An 18,228-nucleotide genomic window follows, 5' to 3' on the forward strand; every position below is an offset into this window, starting at 1 on the left:
AACTGGCCCGGGGTAGGCTGGGGTGGCCCCTACGACAGACACACACACACACCCTCGTCACTCCAGGTGCTGCCCACAGACAATACCCCCTCCCCCTCCTGTCCTGGATGGCCACTTTGACCAGATGACACCAGGACAGAGAGACCAAAGGCAGAGGCAGGTGGGGGTGGGGGAATGACCCAGGTCTCACTGTCACTAACTGTCTCTAATATTTCCACTTTGGTCAACTTCCCTCCAACTATCACCCCAGAGATAAACTGCCTTAAAAGAAGACTTGCCAAACTTGCCTCCATCACCAGGGCATTCTCCACCTTTGGTGTCCTACCAATTGCTACATTAAAAAATAAATAAACCCTGTACTTATCCGGCCAAGAGCTTAGTTGCATGGTATTGCATCTGCGTGTGTGCTGAAAGTTAATTTGTTACATAAAGGTGAATTCAATAAGGGCAGAGATTTCAAGGTGTTTTGTCCTTCCTAGTATCTTCTATGGCGCATAGTAAGTGCTCAGTTAACATGGGTTGGAGGGAAAAAAATAAATGAAATGTAAACACTTTCAATAATTCACCATTTTCCTGATTTTAATAAGGAGCTAACAGGGTCTCAGCCTAGGGCTGTGCTCCCCCAACCCAGGAGACAATTGGAAATATGAAGGGGTGGTTTTGGTTGTCACAATGACTTCAGGGTGGCTACTGGCATTTAGCGCCAAAGAATCAGAGATGTAAATGTCCCGCAGTGCCAGGATGGCTCCAACCAAAGGAATGTCAATGTCAAAGGCGCCCGGGTCAGAAATAGAACCTGCATGGCCAACTTCTTAGGAGCCTGTGTCTCTGGACTCTATACACAGGGTGTGATACAGACTGGATGTTTAATAACAGCGAAAGAGACTGGAGGGAACAGGGAAAGAAAGGTAACTGCTAGGGGGTGGGAGGATAGGAAATGGGGGGTGGCGTGCGGTGGGGTGGGGGTTGGAGGCGGGGCTAAAAGAACGAATCGCTTGTAGGGCAAAGGCCTCCCTGGGTTTGAGAGAGGCCCAGTCCCCTGCATCTTCTGATGCTCGCAATATATTTAAAAGAGTCGGCTCTGCCAAATCGGGGTGTACTGAAAGCTTCTGGATGAAAGGCAAGATCCCTGAGTCCGGCCAGGAAAATCCCAGAATGGATCTCAGGCCAGCAGCCAGGGCCTGGCTGCCCCTCCGTGCCCCCAAGAGAAAGTTCAGCAAGTTCAGGTTCCAGTGCCCTCTAGGGAGTGAAGGTGATCCCACCCAGCCGGGATTTGCGCCCAGGGTGCGCAGCGTGCTGGGAAACCGCCCACGTGGGCAGCCGGGGCAGCATTTCCGCCCGGGACCAACCGCTCTCCCACCTCCCCGCCCGGTCCCCGCGCCTCCGCCCCGCGCCCACTAGGTGGCGCCTGCGCTCTAGTGGGCGCCTCTCGGGCGCAGACGAAAGCGACGGCGGAGCCCCGGCGACAGATCGAACCGGAGTCGCAGGATTCCGGGGACCGGAGGACAGCGCCGGCAGCCAAGGTAGGAATTCCCGAGCCCCGGGCGTTTCCTGCGAACCTCTGTGGTCGGGGTGGGCCCGCGGCGGCCGCCGAGGTCGGCTGGCGGTCTCGGTAGATAACCAGACAGGTCGGAGCGGCCGCACGTGTCGTTGCCTGCGGGGACCCGGAGACCCGCCGTCTCCAAGCTGGGCCTCGGGGCACAGCTGGACGCCAGATCGCTCGCACGCAAACATCCTTCACTGGCTGGTTCCTCTGGAGAGCCGAGCCTGCCCGAATCCCCCAGCAGCCAGTCCTAGGCTGAGAAAAGAGTTACTGCTCCCCAAATCGACTTCACCGTTGCAGCCGAAGGCTGATCCAAAAGCACCATTTCTCCAACTTGCCTGCACGCTGGAATCGCTTGGGGGAGCATGAAAAAACTGCCGATGCCCCGTAGCCCTCCACCCAACCCCGCTCTGAGGCTCAGATGGAAGTAGTCTGCGTTGGGGCCTGGACCTCTGGATATTTCAGAGCTTCCCAGGCGATTCCAACTAGCAGCCAAGGGTGAGGACCCTTGACCCAAAGGGTTGGAGGAAAAGGAAGACGGTTGTTGCAGCCCACAATGCTGATTCTCCTCCTCCTCCTTCTTCAGGGAGTCTTTTAAGCAGGAAATATCTCTGCCTTTGAGCTGTCAAAGCCAAGATAACAAACCAACATCCTCCCTCCCAACAGGGCTGGTACTGAAAGGGTTGAACTCGAAAGTGGGCAGGGAACAGAAAGATACAGATGTAGAATATGAGGGAAGACTCTTGGGGAAAACGGAGCTTGTCCTTACCCTGATCCCATAGAAGTTCAAGGGGCCTCCTGGAGCAGCCCTCATCATTTTAGTAAATGCTATGTTTACAGTGAGCCTAGGCTTAGAGTTCCCAGAGCCAGCCCTCCCTGGGCTGTGTGGCCCTCAAAAACTCATAGAATCACCCTTAGCCTCAGTTTCTTCGTCTGCAAAATGGGTATGATTGTATAAAACTCTTAGATTTGCCATGGAATCTATTGACCACAGGAGGTAATGTTTCCTAAGTGCTCATCTGTGCCTGGCATGATGCTAAATACTTCCTGTATGTGGGCCACAGCTACTCCTCACCGTGACCTACAAGGCATTAACTATACTAACTACCCCGTTTGATAGCCAAGGAAGCTGGGGCTCTGAGAGGCCAAGGAACGTGCTCAGAGTTAAATAATTAATTAGAAGCAGATCCTGTGTTTGAACCCAGGCAGTATGATTCTAGAGCCCATGGCAAAAGTACAATGTGTTGCTGTTTCCCTTTTTGATGGAGGGAACATAGAAAAAGCACATTACACAGGGCAGCTCATGGTGCCTCCTCCGCAAACACTAGCTGTCATTGCTTCCAGTGGAGCACTTTCACAGAACTGCCTCCTGGGTTCATTTAAACTGGATTTCTTGTGGAAAGCATACTGTGTGCCAGGTTGTAATCCAGGTGCTACAGATCCAACAGTGGGTAAGAGACAAACCAGTCCTCAGTGAACTCACACTCTAGTGAATGAGAGAAATGAGAAGGAAGTACAGTGGATCCTCCTTGTTGGCAGACTCTGTATTTGTGAATTCTCCCACTCGCTAAAATTGATTTGTAACCCCCAAATCAGTATCTGCAGCACTTCTCATGGTCATTCATGGACGTGAACAGGATGGCAGAAAATTCGAGTCGCTCAACACACTTGTTCCCACCCGAGGTCGAAACGAGATGACACTGCCTTCTTGTTCCGACTCTCAGAACTGTGAGCAAGCATCCTTTTTATGGTCTGTTTAGTGCCATGGGTTGTTTTTTGTTGTTTTTGCATTTTTGTGTGTGTTTTGTTGGTGATTTTGCTGTTTAAAAATCACCCCCAAGACCAATTTGCCGCATGACTCAGGGAACTCAAACCGGGGTTCTGTGACAACCGAGAGGGATAGGATGGGGTGGGAGGGGAAGGAGGTTAAAGAGGGAGGGGACACATGTATACCTCTGGCCGACTCATGTTGATGTATGGCAGAGGCCAAGGAAATGGCAACCTACTCCAATCCTCTTGCTGGAGAATCCCACGGACAGAGGACCCTGGCAGGCCACAGTGCATAGGGTTGCAAAGAGTTGGACACAAATGAGTGACTTAACTTTCTTTTTAACACAATATTGTGAAGCAGTTTTCCTTCAATTAAAAATAAGTTTGGAAAAAAAAAATCAGCCCCCAAACATACTGCTGAATTGCTGCTATCTAGTGTTCCCAAGCTCAGGAAGGCTATGTTGTGCCTTATGGGGAAAATGTGTATTTGATAAGCTTTGTTCAGGCCTGAGTTGTAGTGGTACTGGCTGTGAGTTCAATGTCAATGAATCAACAATATATATTAAATAAGGGGTCTCGAAACAGAAACACACATAAAACAAAGTTAGGTATTGATCTGTTGATGAAAATGTGACCAGAGTCTTGCAGAAACCTACCCTTAGGTTTTTCCCTTTAGGAACAGTGGCTCAGTATTTGCTAATTTTGTGTTCATGGCAGCTTCGGAGAACATAACCACTGTGAATAATGAGAATTTACTCTAATTAGAAATTACTGCACATGGCAGTGAGAGAATCCAGCACAAAGGTGGAGAGGCATACAGAAGGGGCCTGCCTTGGATTGAGGGTTAAAAAGGCTGAGAAGCAGCCAGACAGAGGGTGGGATGGGGAAAAAATGTTTCAGAGAAGAAAATCAGCATGTGCAAAGGCCAACAGGTAGCAAAGTCAAGGAGCTCAAGAAGAGCCAGTGTGCGGGGCGTGTGGAGGAAGCAGAGGTCTAATACTGTAATAATATGCTGGAGAAGGAGGCTGGGGCCAGGTGGCAGTGTTTCGTGGGCAGCTCTCCTTTCGTCCAGTTAGCACAGTAATCCTGGCAGGTGAGGCAGGATGGATTTCACCTTTGACAGGTGATGAAATTGATGTCCTGGGCAACTATATGCCTTACTCAAGGTTACACCACTGGTAAGTGGTAAAACCCACCTCCCCAACCCGATCTGAATCTAATGTTGAACAGACTTGAGTGTTGGTCTGAGATCTCAGGACACGATCCTGGTCCAGGGATTTGGTTTGGTTTCAGGAGAAATCAGTTATTGAATGAAGCCATCCAGAGCGGATGAAACCACCTGGGACAGTGGGCCGAGTGTGGGAGAAGACAAGATCTCGTGTCCTTTTAAAAATAAAATTATTCCTGGTGTTAAAACGTTAATGTCTCAGAAGAAGAGTCCTAAGTACCTGCAGAGAGGAGAGGGAGGCCACAGAGATGTAAGAAAAGGAAACGTGAGTGGCTGATCAAAAAAACCCCTCAATACTAGGTCTGGTGATAGGCTCTCCACCCAGGGACAACAAGGTCTCAGTCTGCCTCTTGTCCCCTCAGGATAATGATCTGGAATAGGGATCAGCAAACCCTGCTGTAAATGTTTTGAGTGTTGCAGACCATAGAGTTTCAGCTGTTGCTGTTGTTGTTCAGTTGCTAAGTTGTGTCTGACACTTTGTGACCCCATGAACTGCAGTACACCAGGCTTCCCTGTCCTTCGCTGTCTCCCAGAGCTTGTTCAAACTTATGTCCATTGAGTTGGTGATGCCATCCAACCATCTCATCTTCTGTTGTCCCCTTCTCCTCTTGCCCTCAATCTTTCCCAGTATTAGAGTCTTTCCAGTGAGTTGACTCTTCCCATCAGGTGGCCAAAGTATTGGAGCTTCAGCTTCAGCATCAGTCCTTCCAGTGAATAGTCAGGGTTGATTTAGGATTGACTTGTTTGAAACCCATTAGGGTTTAAGTTGCAACTACTCAACCCTGCAGTTATGGAGTAAAAGCAGCCGTAGATGGTATGGGAATGAATGAGTGTAGCTGTGTTTCCAATAAAATTTCATTGATGGATGTTGAAATCTGGGTTTTATATCATTTTTATGGGCCACAAAATGTTATTCTTGTTTTGATTTTTTCCCCAACCACTTAAAATTGTAAAAGCCATTCTTAGCTCACAGGCTGTATAAAAACAGGCGAGGGACAGGGGTCCCTGTGGGCCATGGGCTGTAGTTTGCTGACTGTTGATCTAGAATCATGGACCTAAGTGTCAGAAGGATACTAAATGTCCTCCTACTTGAATTTTTTCCCAATTCATGAATCTCCATGGAGTACTCCCAGCCATTTCTTCAGCGCCATAGTTAAACTGTGCCATAGTTGGGGTTTCCCCGAAGCACATCATGACCAGGATTTGGGTGCCTGGAATTTATTTGGAAGGTGATCCCAGAAAGCCCAGCGAGACTGAAATGGACTGGGGAAGAAAGGAAATCCAATAAAGGATGTGTTGATGAATGAGTTACTGTGGGACAAAGGGCTCAGCCTCTCTGGGGATTCTTAGAGAGACTGTGTGACCCAGTATTCCCCCCAGTTTGTGCATGCAGTCTGAAGAACACATCCTGTAGCCAAAAAATGCCTTCAGGTAGAAAGAAGTGAGAGGCAGCAGGTGTGACTGGAAACTGCTGCAGGTGTCCTCTGGGAGCGCTGGTGAGTATGGTGGTCTACAACGTGTTTCTAATTTTGCTTTTTGAACCATACTGATCATACCCTTCGGAGAAGGCAATGGCACCCCACTCCAGTACTCTTGCCTGGAAAATCCCATGGACAGAGGAGCCTGGTAGGCTGCAGTCCATGGGGTCACTAAGAGTCAGAAACGACTGAGTGACTTCACTTTCACTTTTCACTTTTATGCATTGGAGAAGGAAATGGCAACGCACTCCAGCGTTCTTGCCTGGAGAATCCTAGGGACGGGGGTGCCTGGTGGGCTGCCGTCTATGAGGTCGCACAGAGTCAGACATGACTGAAGCGACTTAGCAGCAGCAGCAGCAGCAGCAGCAGCAGCAGCAGCAGCAGCAGCAGCAGATCATACCCTTATGGCAGACAGTGAAGAGGAACTAAAAAGCCTCTTGATAAAAGTGAAAGAGGAGAGTGAAAAAGTTGGCTTAAAGCTCAACATTCAGAAAACTAAGATCATGGCATCTGGTCTCATCACTTCATGGGAACTAGATGAGGAAACACTGGAAACAGTGTCAGACTTAATTTTGGGGGGCTCCAAAATCACTGCAGATGGTGATTGCAGCCATGAAATTAAAAGATGCTTACTCCTTGGAAGGAAGTGATGACCAACCTAGATAGCATATTCAAAAGCAGAGACATTACTTTGCCAACAAAGGTCCGTCTAGTCAAGGCTATGGTTTTTCCAGTGGTCATGTATGGATGTGAGAGTTGGACTGAGAAGAAAGCTGAGCGCCGAAGAATGGATGCTTTTGAACTGTGGTGTTGGAGAAGACTCTTGAGAGTCCCTTGGACTGCAAGGAGATCCAACCAGTCCATCCTAAAGGGAATCAGTCCTGGGTGTTCATTGGAAGGACTGATGCTGAAGCTGAAACTCCAATACTTTGGCCACCTCATGCGAAGAGTTGACTCATTGGAAAAGACCCTGATGCTGGGAGGGATTGGGGGCAGGAGGAGAAGGGGACAGAGGATGAGATGGCTGGATGGCATCACCGATTCAATGGACATGAGTTTGGGTAAACTCTGGGAGTTGGTGATGGATAGGAAGGCCTGGCATGCTGCAATTCATGGGGTCGCAAAGAGTCGGACACGACTGAGCGACTGAACCGAACTGAACTGAACTGATCATACCACTGGGCTTCCCTGGTGACTCAGCGGTAAAGAATCTGCCTACCAATGCAGGAGATGTGGGTTCAGTCCCTGGGTCGGGATGATCCCCTGGAGAAGGAAATGGCAACCCACTCCAGTATTCGTGCCTGAGAAAGCCCATGGACAGAGAAGCATGGCGGGCTACAGCCCACGGGGTCTCAAAGAGTTGGACACAAGTTAGCGACTAAAATACAGCCATCATACCACTGGGTGATGGTTGAGATGATTTCATGTGACAGACCATCATGGCACTGAAGATCACGCAAACTCATTCAAGAAAAAGAGGTTATTTCCTTGTTAAACCATCTCTTTGATCCTGCACTGCCTCCCTCCCCAGCCCTTTGCTGCTGTCTCTCCCCAGAGCAGGAGCTGCAGCTTTTCGCTACCTTGAACTTGCCAGACTTTCCCTTCTGACCACAGTCTTCCCTGATGGCTCAGAGGGTAAAAAATCTGCCTGTAAGGCAGGAGACCTGTGTTTGATCCCTGGGTTGGGAAGATCCCTTGGAGAAGGGAATGGCAACCCACTCTCGTATTTTTACCTGGAGAATTCCATGGACAGAGGAGCCTGGCGGGCTGCAGTCTGGGAGGTCGCAAAAAGTCTAACGTAGCTGAGTGACTAACACTTCATTCCTTTTGACCACAGTCAACAAAAGAAGTCTCAGTGAAGTACCAGACCGTTTTTTGTAACACTTACTTGTCTCCCTTCTTAGGGAAAAAGCAGCTGTCCTCAAATTTAGGGGATGGAACAGGCAACATAGCTAGCTGAGATTTAATAACATTGTTTTGTTAATTTGTACAGTTGCCATCTGTACATGGCAAGTGCTTCTGGCTTTGCTTTTACAGTAGTAATATAAAGTTTCCTTTCAAATAAATTTGTAGAAATAATGTGTCTGCTTAAAGAAAAATAGTACATAATAGTATAAGTGATATTAGATTGTAATAAAAATAGTAATAATTGCTACCACTTACTAAGAACATACTGCTTACTGGGTGCTATTCTAAGCACTTTGTATGTATAATGTAACCAGTCCTCAGCACAATCACATGGGTTAGGTACTATTTGAGGTAGGTACAATTATTAGTGGAGAAAACAGGCACAGGAAAGTAAGGTAACTTGCCCAAAGTTACGTAGCTAGTAAGTGACAGAACTGGGTCCCACAGGGTCTCAAAGAGTCAGACATGACTTAGCCACTAACCACCAACAGCAAAAAGTGACCGAACTTGAAAATGAACGCAGGTGTTCCGGTTCCAATCTGTGTTCCTGATTACTTACACTGCATCTCACAAACCTGACAAAGAAAGAAGAAAAGTGATAATATTTGGGACTTCCATGGTGGTCTGGTGGTTAAGATTTCATCTTCAAATGCAGGGGGTTCAGACTTGAACCCTGGTCAGGAAGCTAAGACCCTACATGCCTCGCAGCCTAAAAACCAAAGCAGAAAACAGAAGCAATATTGTAGCAAATTCACTAAAGATTTTAAAAATGGTCCACATTAAAAGAAAAACTTTGAAGAACTTATTTGATGATATTTGAAGGATTGATATTTAAGGAATCTTACCTTTAAAAATTCCTCTTTGGGGGGACTTCCCCAGTCATTACGACTCCAGGCTCCCAAGGCAGGAGGCCCAGGTTCGATCCCTGGTTAGGGAACCAAGATCCTACATGCCATAAGATATGCCCCCCCCCCAAAATTTTTTTTTTAAGTTTCTCTTCTTTATCTTGTTGAAACCTGTCTCCCTGTATCTGCCACCTCCATAGTTGCTGTACTTTCTTCCAGAGCCCCAGGGAACAGATCTATCCCCTCTGCATCACTGCAGTCCTTCAGATATCTGATGACTGGGAGCCCGTTGGCCCTCTGGGATCTTCCCTGCTCTAGGTGAAGCACTGCCAGTTCCTTCCGCCTGCTTTCTATCAAGTGTTCTTGGCATCTCCCCCACCCTACCCCCCAAGCCCAGGATTTCTTTCTTCCTTATTCTCTTCTATTCAACAGAACTTACTTTGGTAGCTCTAGCACTTGTTTTTTGCAGGCCTCCCACAGCTCATTCTGGGCTCAGGGGAGATGGCTGTGGTCAGGATGATTGACGTGGCAAAGAGCAGCTGGCTGGTGATGTCGGGAGAAGAACCCCTCAGGGCCAGTGTGACCGGGGCGGGGTGGAGGGGTGGGTGGGGGAAGCTGGAGGCTGGTGACGCCACTCATTCTTTGCAGGTTACAGAGGGAGAGCCTTTAGTGCACCTGAAGCTGATCAGGCTGAAAGGGACAGACTCACCAAGTTCCCAGCAGCCTGGTGAGGAAGCCAGATCACAAATATGTGAGACAGGACAAGCACCGTGAAGCAGCCTGAAATCTTTGGGTCAGCCTGTCAGCACATTCTTTTCCCCGGTAGAAAAGTCACGGGGGATGCCAGATTCCAGCCAGGAGGTTGGTATTCATGGAATCCAAACAAGGTGAGCAAGATGAATGATTTTCATAGTCCGGATGGCCCGAGATATTTATATCCTCTGAGGGACACAGGAGTCCAGAATGGCTCCCGGCCTAATTCTCCTGCTCATGACCAATCAATAAACCAATCTTTGCCTTCCTACTGCTCCCTGGACCAATCTTAAGATCCTGATCACAAAAGACTTCCAGGAAGCTCTGAGCTGCCTGTGAGGCTCAAGAGATTTCCACTACTGTGGACAATATGAAGGACAAGATAGCCTCTCAAAGGCTTGCTCTTTCTGACCCTTTTGTCTCAGCTCCTCACAAGTTTACCATGTCTGTCTACCCAACATTCCTTCAGTTTACGCTCAAACAATTGGCCTCTCCCACCCCTCCCATTGTCAAGGTTTGATTTGATTTCCAGGCCTTGCTCTTCCTGCTTTGACCAGAGGCACATCCTGTCCTATCCCTAAGAACTTTTGCAGATCAGTAATCACAGACGTTCCGTGTGCATACTACTGATATACTGCCCCCACATTTCAGGATGACTTGCTGTGTCCCTGTATGTCACAGCTTCTTGCAATCAAGAAGCAGCTTTCCGGGATATTGAGTTTTGTTCCATTATAGAATTGGCAGGATCACAATTTCAAGCTGTTACTACTGTTATCACTCATCTATGCCTGAGGACTGGGGTACAAGGTGTGTTGAAGAGAGAGGGGCCAGGAGAGGAGGTTTAAGACAGTAAACCCAATACATTGTGGAGTGTGCTGCTCGTGACCATCACTTATGCTTATCCATAGAGTTAGGAGTAGGGCTTCCCTGGTGGCTCATTGGTTAAGAATCCACCTGCCATCGCAGGGGACAAGAGTGCCATCCCTGGTCCAGGAAGATCCCACTTGCTGTGGAATAACCAAGCCCATGTGCCCCAACTATTGAGCCTGTACTCCAGAGCCCAGGAACCGAACTACTGAAGCCCGTGCACCCTAGAGCCACACTCCATAACAAGAGAAGCCACCCCAGAGAAAAGCACGAGCACCAGGACACAAAGTAGCACCAGCTCACCGCCACTGAGCACAGCGACAGAGACCCAGCACAGCCAAAAAGAAGTAAAGAAGTCTTTAAAGCGGAAAAACAGGAGTTCGGGACCCTGTTGTTTTGGAGCAAAGAGACCTTTTGCCAGCCGTTAAAAATGTACATTTGGGGGACTTCCCTCGTGGTCCGAGCTCCCAATGCAGGGGGTCTGGGTTCAATCCCTGGTCAGGGAACTAGCTTTCACATGCCACAACTACGAGCTCGCATGCCTCGAACTAAGAATCGATGCAGCCAAATAAATAAAAATATATTTTTTTAAAGTGTACATTTTGTTGGGACATCCCTGGTAATCATGGTGAAAACTCCTTCCCTTGTGGTGAAGAATCCATGCTTCCAATGCAGGGGGTGTGGGTTCAGTCCCTAGTAGGCGAATTAAGTCACACCGTGTGGTCCAATAAGAGACTGTTTATATATGTATAACTGAATCACTTTGCTGTGCACTTGAGACTTAACCCAACACTGTAAATTAACTGTCCTTCAAATGTTTTTAATGTGCACTTTGCACATAACCTCTTTTCCCACCCACATAAAGAACCTTGACTTACATAAAGGAAGATAAAATGCATTTAGAGAAGGGTCTCCTGGAGCACCTCAAGAGGAAACGTGGGCTGACCGGGGAGCTCCACTTCTCACTTGAAGAAGCCTGCCAGTCTAATGAGACAGGCGCAGCCCCTCACCTCGGGGAATCGAGTCGGATGGAGGGTGTTCCTGCAGCGACTTTGGAGTGAAAGGCCCCCCTTCCCTGCGGGCTCTGGCTGTATCCGCTGCTCCTCCTCAGTCTGTCAGCGGGCAGGTGGTGGGCCTGGCTTCCTTCACAGCCCTGCTACAGCTGTGCAAATGCGCACCACAAAGCCGAGGGTTCTGAGGGTCAACCCAGGAATTTGTTTTTAGTAGACTTTGGGTTTTTGTTTGACCAGTTTAGATTTACAGAGAACTTGTGATGACAGTAGAGAGTTCCCATACACCCCATACCCAGGTTCCCCTACTAACCATTTGGTAACCCACAGTCCATTGGTTCTAATTAATGGACCACACTGATACATGATGGATAACCCAAACCCACACTTTATTCAGATTTTTCTCAGTGTTTACCTAATGCCCTTTTTAAAATTCCAGGATCTCATCCACTGTCCTACATTATTTCATTTTATTATTTTTGGCTGCATTGGGTCTTCATGGTGGTGCTCGGGGGTGGGGAGCTCTCTAGTTGTGGCACTGCTTGTGTGACCTTAGTTCTCCAAGCAGGGATTAAACGCGCGTCCCCTGCATTGGAAGGCGGATTCTTAACCACCAGACCTCTAGGGTCATCCCCTAGCGGTCATGTCTCCTTAGGCTCCTGGTGGCTGTGACCGTGTTTCAGAATTCCCTTGTTCTGACTCACCTGGCCAGTTTTCAGGGGTACCAGACAAGGGTACTGTCAGAATACCACCCTGTTGAAATTTGTGTGAGATTTTTTCTCACAGCTGGACTCGGGTTATAGGTTTTGGCGAGGAAATAAAGTGAAATTAAAGCCCACAGATATAAAGTGCCTCTTTTCATCACATCACGTGTCTGTGATATCCACATGACTTTGCACTGTTGCTGCTGCCCTGGATCACCCGGCTGAGGTTGCCTTTGTCATACCGTTCTCTTGAAAGGAAGATTATTATGTACAGTTCTGCCCCTCCTCCTTTAGGGTCATGTGTCTACATTAGTTATTTATTTATTTGGCTGTCCAGTCTTAGTTACAATGTGTGGGATCTTTCTTATGGCACAAGAGCTTCTTTCTAGTTGTGGTGTGCCGGCTTAGTTGCCCCGTGGCATGTGAGATCCTAGTTCCCCGACCGGGGATCCCCTGTATTGGGGGGTGGATTCTTAACCCCTGGATCACCAGGGAAGCCAGAGTTTAGAATTGTACAGGGGAGGTTGAACTCTCTCCCACTGATTAATTTTTCTTGTTATTAGTAATAGTATGGACTTGTGGATTTTATCTCATACCCCAGGCTATAATCCAATATTACTTTGTTTTGTTGCTCAAGTTATTCTAGCTTTGGCCACTAGGAATGGAGTTTGTGTTTTTAAACTAGCTCGCACGCGTTGTTCAAGTTGCCGATGCACGCTCAGTTGTGTACGACTTTTTGTGACCCACCAGGCTCCTTTCTCCATGGAATTCTGCAGATAAAAGTACTGGAGTGGGTTGCCATTTCCTTCTCCAGGGAGTCTTCCCAATCCAGGGATCAAACCAGTGTCTCCTGCTTTTGGTAGGCGGGTTCTTTACCACTGAGCCACCTGCAAAGTTCTCTTTAAAGTAGCTCCCGAGGCCTTTTTTATACATGTTGGAGTTTGGGACCCATGTAGGCCTGGGTTCACACACCAGCCCCACCACTTCCTGGCCGTGTGTGTGTGTTCTTGGCAGGTTGCTCTACTACTGGGGCGTCGGTTTTCCCAGCTGAAAATGGAGCTGAGATTGCTGCCCGCCACTTAGGGTTATTAAGATGCACTTAGTTTCAGTTTACATTCCCACCAACAGTGCAAGAGAGCTCCCTTTTCTCCACACCCTCTCCAGCACTTACTGTTTGTAGATTTTTTCATGATGACCCTTCTGATCAGTGTGAGATGATAACCTCATTGTAGTTTTGATCTGCATTTCTCTAATAATTAGTGCTGTTGAACATCTTTTTCGTGTGCCTTGTGGCCATCTGTATGTTTTCTATGAAGAAATGTCTGTTTAGGTTTTCCACCCTTTCTTTTTTTTTTTTCCATTGGGTTGTTTATAAATTGATATAGCCACTATAAGGAACAGTGTGGAGGTTCCTTAAAAAACTGAAAATAGACCTACCATATGACCCAGCAATCTCACTACTGGGCATACACTCTGAGAAAACCATAATTCAAAAGGACACATGCACCCCAGTATTTGTTGCAGCACTATTTACAGTAGACAGGACATGGAAGCCACCTAAATGTCCCTCGACAGATGAACGGATAAAGATGTGGTACATACATACAATGGAATATCGTTGCTGTTGTTACTGTTCAGTCACTAAGTCACGTCTGACTCTTTGCGACCCCACGGACTGAAGCACGCCAGGCTTCCCTGTCTGTCATTGTCTCCCAGAGTTTGCTCAAATTCGTGTTCATTGAGTTGGTGATTCTATCTAACCGTCTCGTCCTCTGCCACTTCCTTCTCCTTTTGCCTTCGATCTTTTCAGTGAGTAGTCTCTTCCCATCAGATGGCCAAAGGAGTGGAGCTTCAGCTTCAGCATCAGTCCTTCCAATTCACGGTTGATTTCTGTTAAGTTGACTGGTTTGATCTCTTTGCAGTGCATGGGACTCTCAAGAGTCTTCTCCAGCACCACAATTCGAAACCATCAATTCTTTGGCACTCATTTGTAAAGCCTCATCAGACAACCACTTCGCTTTCTTGCATTTCTTTTTCTTTGGGATGGTTTTGGAATATTACTCAGCCATAAAAAGGAATGAAATAGATCATTTGTAGAGGTGTAGAAGGCAATGGCAACCCACTCCAGTACTCTTGCCTGGAAAACCCCATGGACAGAGGAGCCTGGTAGGCTGCAGTCCATGGGGTCGCAAAGAGTCGGACACGACTGAGCGACTTCACTTTCACTTTACACTTTCCTGCATTGGAGAAGGAAATGGCAACCCACTCCAGTGTTCTTGCCTGGAGAATCCCAGGGATGGAGGAGCCTGGTGGGCTGCTGTCTATGGGGTCGCACAGAGTCGGACACGACTGAAGCGACTTAGCAGCAGCAGCAGCAGCAAATAAACCTAGGGTCTGTCATACAGAGTGAAGTAAGTCAGAAAGAGATAAACAAAGATCATATATTAATGCATATGTATGGAATCTAGAAAAATGGTACAGATGAACGTATTTGCAGGGCAGGATTAGAGATGCAGACGTAGAGATGGATGTGTGGACACAGGGGTCAGGGGAAGGAAAGGGGAGGTGAGATGAGTTGGGAGATTAGGATTGATGTATATACACTGCCGTGAGTGAAACAGATAGCCAGTTGGAAGCTGCTGTATAGCACAGGGAACTTCACTCGATGCTCCGTGGTGACCTAGAGGGGTAGGATTTGGGGGGATGGGAAGGAAGTCCAGGAAGGAGGGGATATATGTACACATATAGCTGATTCACTTCATTGTACAGCAGAAACTAACACACTATTATAAAGCAACTATACTCCAATTATTTTTAAAAAGACACACTTAGTATGTCCTCTGTCAATATAAGTTGTTATTATTGTTAGTTTGGCATTCACATTCCATCTGATTCTGGCTCCAGATGGTTAGAAATGAAGGCCAACATCCTTCACAAGGAATGAAGGCATCCTTATGGCTTCACAGCACTTCCTTTCCCAGATGACTGTGGCCAGAGTTCCTGCAAGGGGTCCCCTTCTCCCAGGTCACCTCCTCTCCCTGCCCACCAGCCTTCTCTCCGGCTCCAGGTGGCTCCACAATGTTTTCATCTTCCTTTTCAACTTCTGCCTCTCAGTCACACCACACGCCCACCAGACGATCCTCCTTGAGTGCCCCCCAGCAGTTCACACAGCTGCACATCCTCACTCCCTCCACCCCGCTTCAGCACCACTTCCTGGGGCACCGCCCAGCAGCCCAGCGGGAAGTGCCCCCGCCCTCTACCTCCCAACTGCCAGAGCACTGCTGTGCCTACTCTTGCCCAACAGCCCTTATCGCTTGAGACCCCCGAGTCCTCCCCTCAACAGTCCTCGTCTTTGTTCATCTTTCTATCCCGCTTGCACCCCCAGCACCAGTCTGTGGTCTTGTCTGCACCTGTACTGAGTTTCGACAAGACAAAGGAAGCAGGGGAAAGGCCATTTCCTCAGAGCTTACTGGGCCTAACTGGACTTCCCAGAGGTCGAAGGGACCCTAAGTCACTTCCAACTTTTATATACGTGTGTGTGTGTGTGTGTGTGTGTGTGTGTGTGTATTTAAATTATGGTGAAATATACAGGGCTTAACATTTACCATTTTAACCATTTGAAAGTATACAGTTCGGTGGCATTAAGTACAATTGCAACCATCACCACAATCCCTCTCCAGGTGGTTCCAGAACTTTTTCTTCCTAATGAAAACTTCATACTCATTAAACAGTGGATTTAACTGTTTAATCAGTTTTAATTTCCTCCCTCATTTTCTCCTGCCTCCAGCCGCTGACAACCACCATTCCACTTTCTGTCTCTAGATTTTGTTGACCCGAGGTACCTTACATGTAAGGATGGATCACTTAATAGTTGTCCTCATGTGACTGGAGTGTTTTACTTAATATAATGTCTTTAAGGTTCATTCATGTTGCAGCATATGTCAGGATTTCCTTCCTTTTTAAGGCTGAATTATATTCTGTTGTATGCACCTACAGCATTTGGTTTGTCCATTTTTTTGTTGATGGACATTTGGGCTACTTCCACTTTTTGGCTATTGTGAATAATACTACTATGAACATGGGTGTACTGATATTTTTGCTTTCAACTCTTCTGGATATATACCCATAATGGATCATAAGGTAACTCTACGTTTTATTTTTTGAGAAACAGCCTACCATTTTCTCCCGCGGCTGTACCATTTTACATTCCCACCAGCAATGCTCAGAGGTTCCTATTTCCCCACATCCTTGCCAACGCTTGTTATTTTCTGTTTTGATTATTTGTTTTTTCATTAATAGTCATTCTAATAGGATCTCATAGATTTGATTTGCATTTTCCTAATGATTAAGGATGTTGATCATCTGTGTGCTTATTGGTCACTTGAATATCTTCTCAGGAGAAATGTCTGTTCAAATCTTTTGTCCAAGTTTTAATCAGATTGAGTTTTTTGTTGTTGAGTTGTAGGCATTCTGTGTGTATTCTGGGTATTAATCCCTTATCACATACGCGATTTGCAAATATTTTCTCCCTTTCTCCCTTTTCACTCCCTTCTCCCTTTTCACTAGTGTCCTTGTGGAGTTCTATTTACCTAGCAGTATCCTTTGTGAAGTTCTGTTTACCTAGTTTTTCTTTCGTTACTTCTGCGTTTGCTGTCATATCCTAGCAATCATTACCCTAACCCTAACCCTAACATTGCCAATTCCAATGACATAAAGCATTTCCTTTATGTTTTCTTGTAAGAGTTTACAGTTTTAGATCCTATGTTTAAGTCTTTGGTCCATTTTAGATAAGTTTTGTATATGGTATAAAGTGAAAGTCCAGCTTCATTCTTCTGTATATGGATATCCAGTTTTTGCAACACCGTTTGTTAAAAAGATCATCTTTTCCCAGATGAATGGTTTTTGCAACCTGTTGAAATAAGGTCATAATGGTTATTTGACCACATATATTCCAGGGTATATTTCTAGGCTCTCTTTTCTATTCTACTGGTTTACATATCTGTCTGTATAGTAGTCACATGTTCTTTTGTTTACTATACCTTTGAAAGATTTGAAATCCTAAGTCTAAGTTCTCCAGCTTTGTTCTTTTTCAGGATTGTTTTGGCTTTGGGGGTTCCTTGTGATTGCTTATGAATTTCAGTATGGATTTTTCTGGTTCTGCAAAAAAAAAAAAATGTTATTGGGATTCTGGTAGAGATTCCAGTTGAACCTGTAGATCACTTTGAGAAGTATTATCTTAATATTAAATTTTCCAATCCATGAACATGGGCTGTCTTTCCAGTTATTTTTATCTTTCATTTCTTTCAGCAGTGTTTTGCTGTTTTCAGTACACAGACCTTTCACCTCCTTATCTCAGTTTAGTCCTAAGTGTTTTATTCTTTTCTGTGCTCACTTGTACTTTTTGAAGCTCCTGATATATTGCAGAATGAAGTATGAAACTAGATACTATAATGGTGGTCAGTTTAAACCATACGATCCTGTTCGTGTTTCTCAGGGACAGCACGTATAGTAATGGGACTATATAGCGACAAAAGCCCAACTCGGAGTCCCTTCATGAATGTGAGGTCTGCCTGTCCACCATCCCCCACTGTAATGGGAGGAAAGAGCCTGAGTGGTTCCTGTTACTGGGGTAGGTGTGGGAATGACAAAATTCTCCCTCAGATGGGCCCAGCTGAGGGATCCAGGAGAGGCTTGAAGTCCCCGAGGCCTTATCAAAGCATCTTCCCAGAATGTGATGTTGAGAACCTCCAGACCACTTTAAAGCCTCAGGCTGGAAGACCCCACAGTCCTGGATACCTTCTCCCTGGAGCAAAAGCAGTCAGCTAGAGGTACAGATGAAACAGAACAGCCAGCTTCCCCACACCCATAGTCTCGCTAACCCCGTGGGGATTTTCTCGGCTGTGTTACTGGCCCACGCCAGTTTCGGTTTGAGGAGTTGAGTGAAGACAAAAGGTGAAAGAGTTCAATGTGTGAGAGCCAGTCCCTGTTCAGGCATTTCCCCAGCCTCCTGGATGGGCTTCTAAATGGCAGGCCTCTCCTCTCCAGCCCTTCAGCTCTCTTAGCTTTTTCTCAGCCGTCCTTTTTCAGGCACTGGATTTATTTTGCTTCTCATTTTTGTGGCC

The 18,228-nt window shown here is 46.8% G+C and overlaps 1 protein-coding gene across 16 annotated transcripts in view; it reads left to right on the plus strand.

Annotated features, from left to right (window-relative positions):
- The first annotated feature begins 1,453 nt into the window (after nucleotides 1-1,453).
- CHD9 (chromodomain helicase DNA binding protein 9) overlaps nucleotides 1,454-18,228 on the plus strand; it is a 220,620-nt gene continuing 203,845 nt past the window's right edge. For all 16 annotated transcript variants that reach the window (XM_060398313.1, XM_060398311.1, XM_060398335.1 and 13 more), the window contains exon 1: nucleotides 1,454-1,523. The gene's annotated coding sequence lies outside the window, so the exon portion shown is untranslated. The remainder of the gene's footprint in view (nucleotides 1,524-18,228) is intronic.

The sequence above is a fragment of the Ovis aries genome, chromosome 14, assembly GCF_016772045.2.
Source record: "Ovis aries strain OAR_USU_Benz2616 breed Rambouillet chromosome 14, ARS-UI_Ramb_v3.0, whole genome shotgun sequence".
In the NCBI taxonomy this organism is placed as follows: Eukaryota; Metazoa; Chordata; class Mammalia; order Artiodactyla; family Bovidae; genus Ovis; species Ovis aries.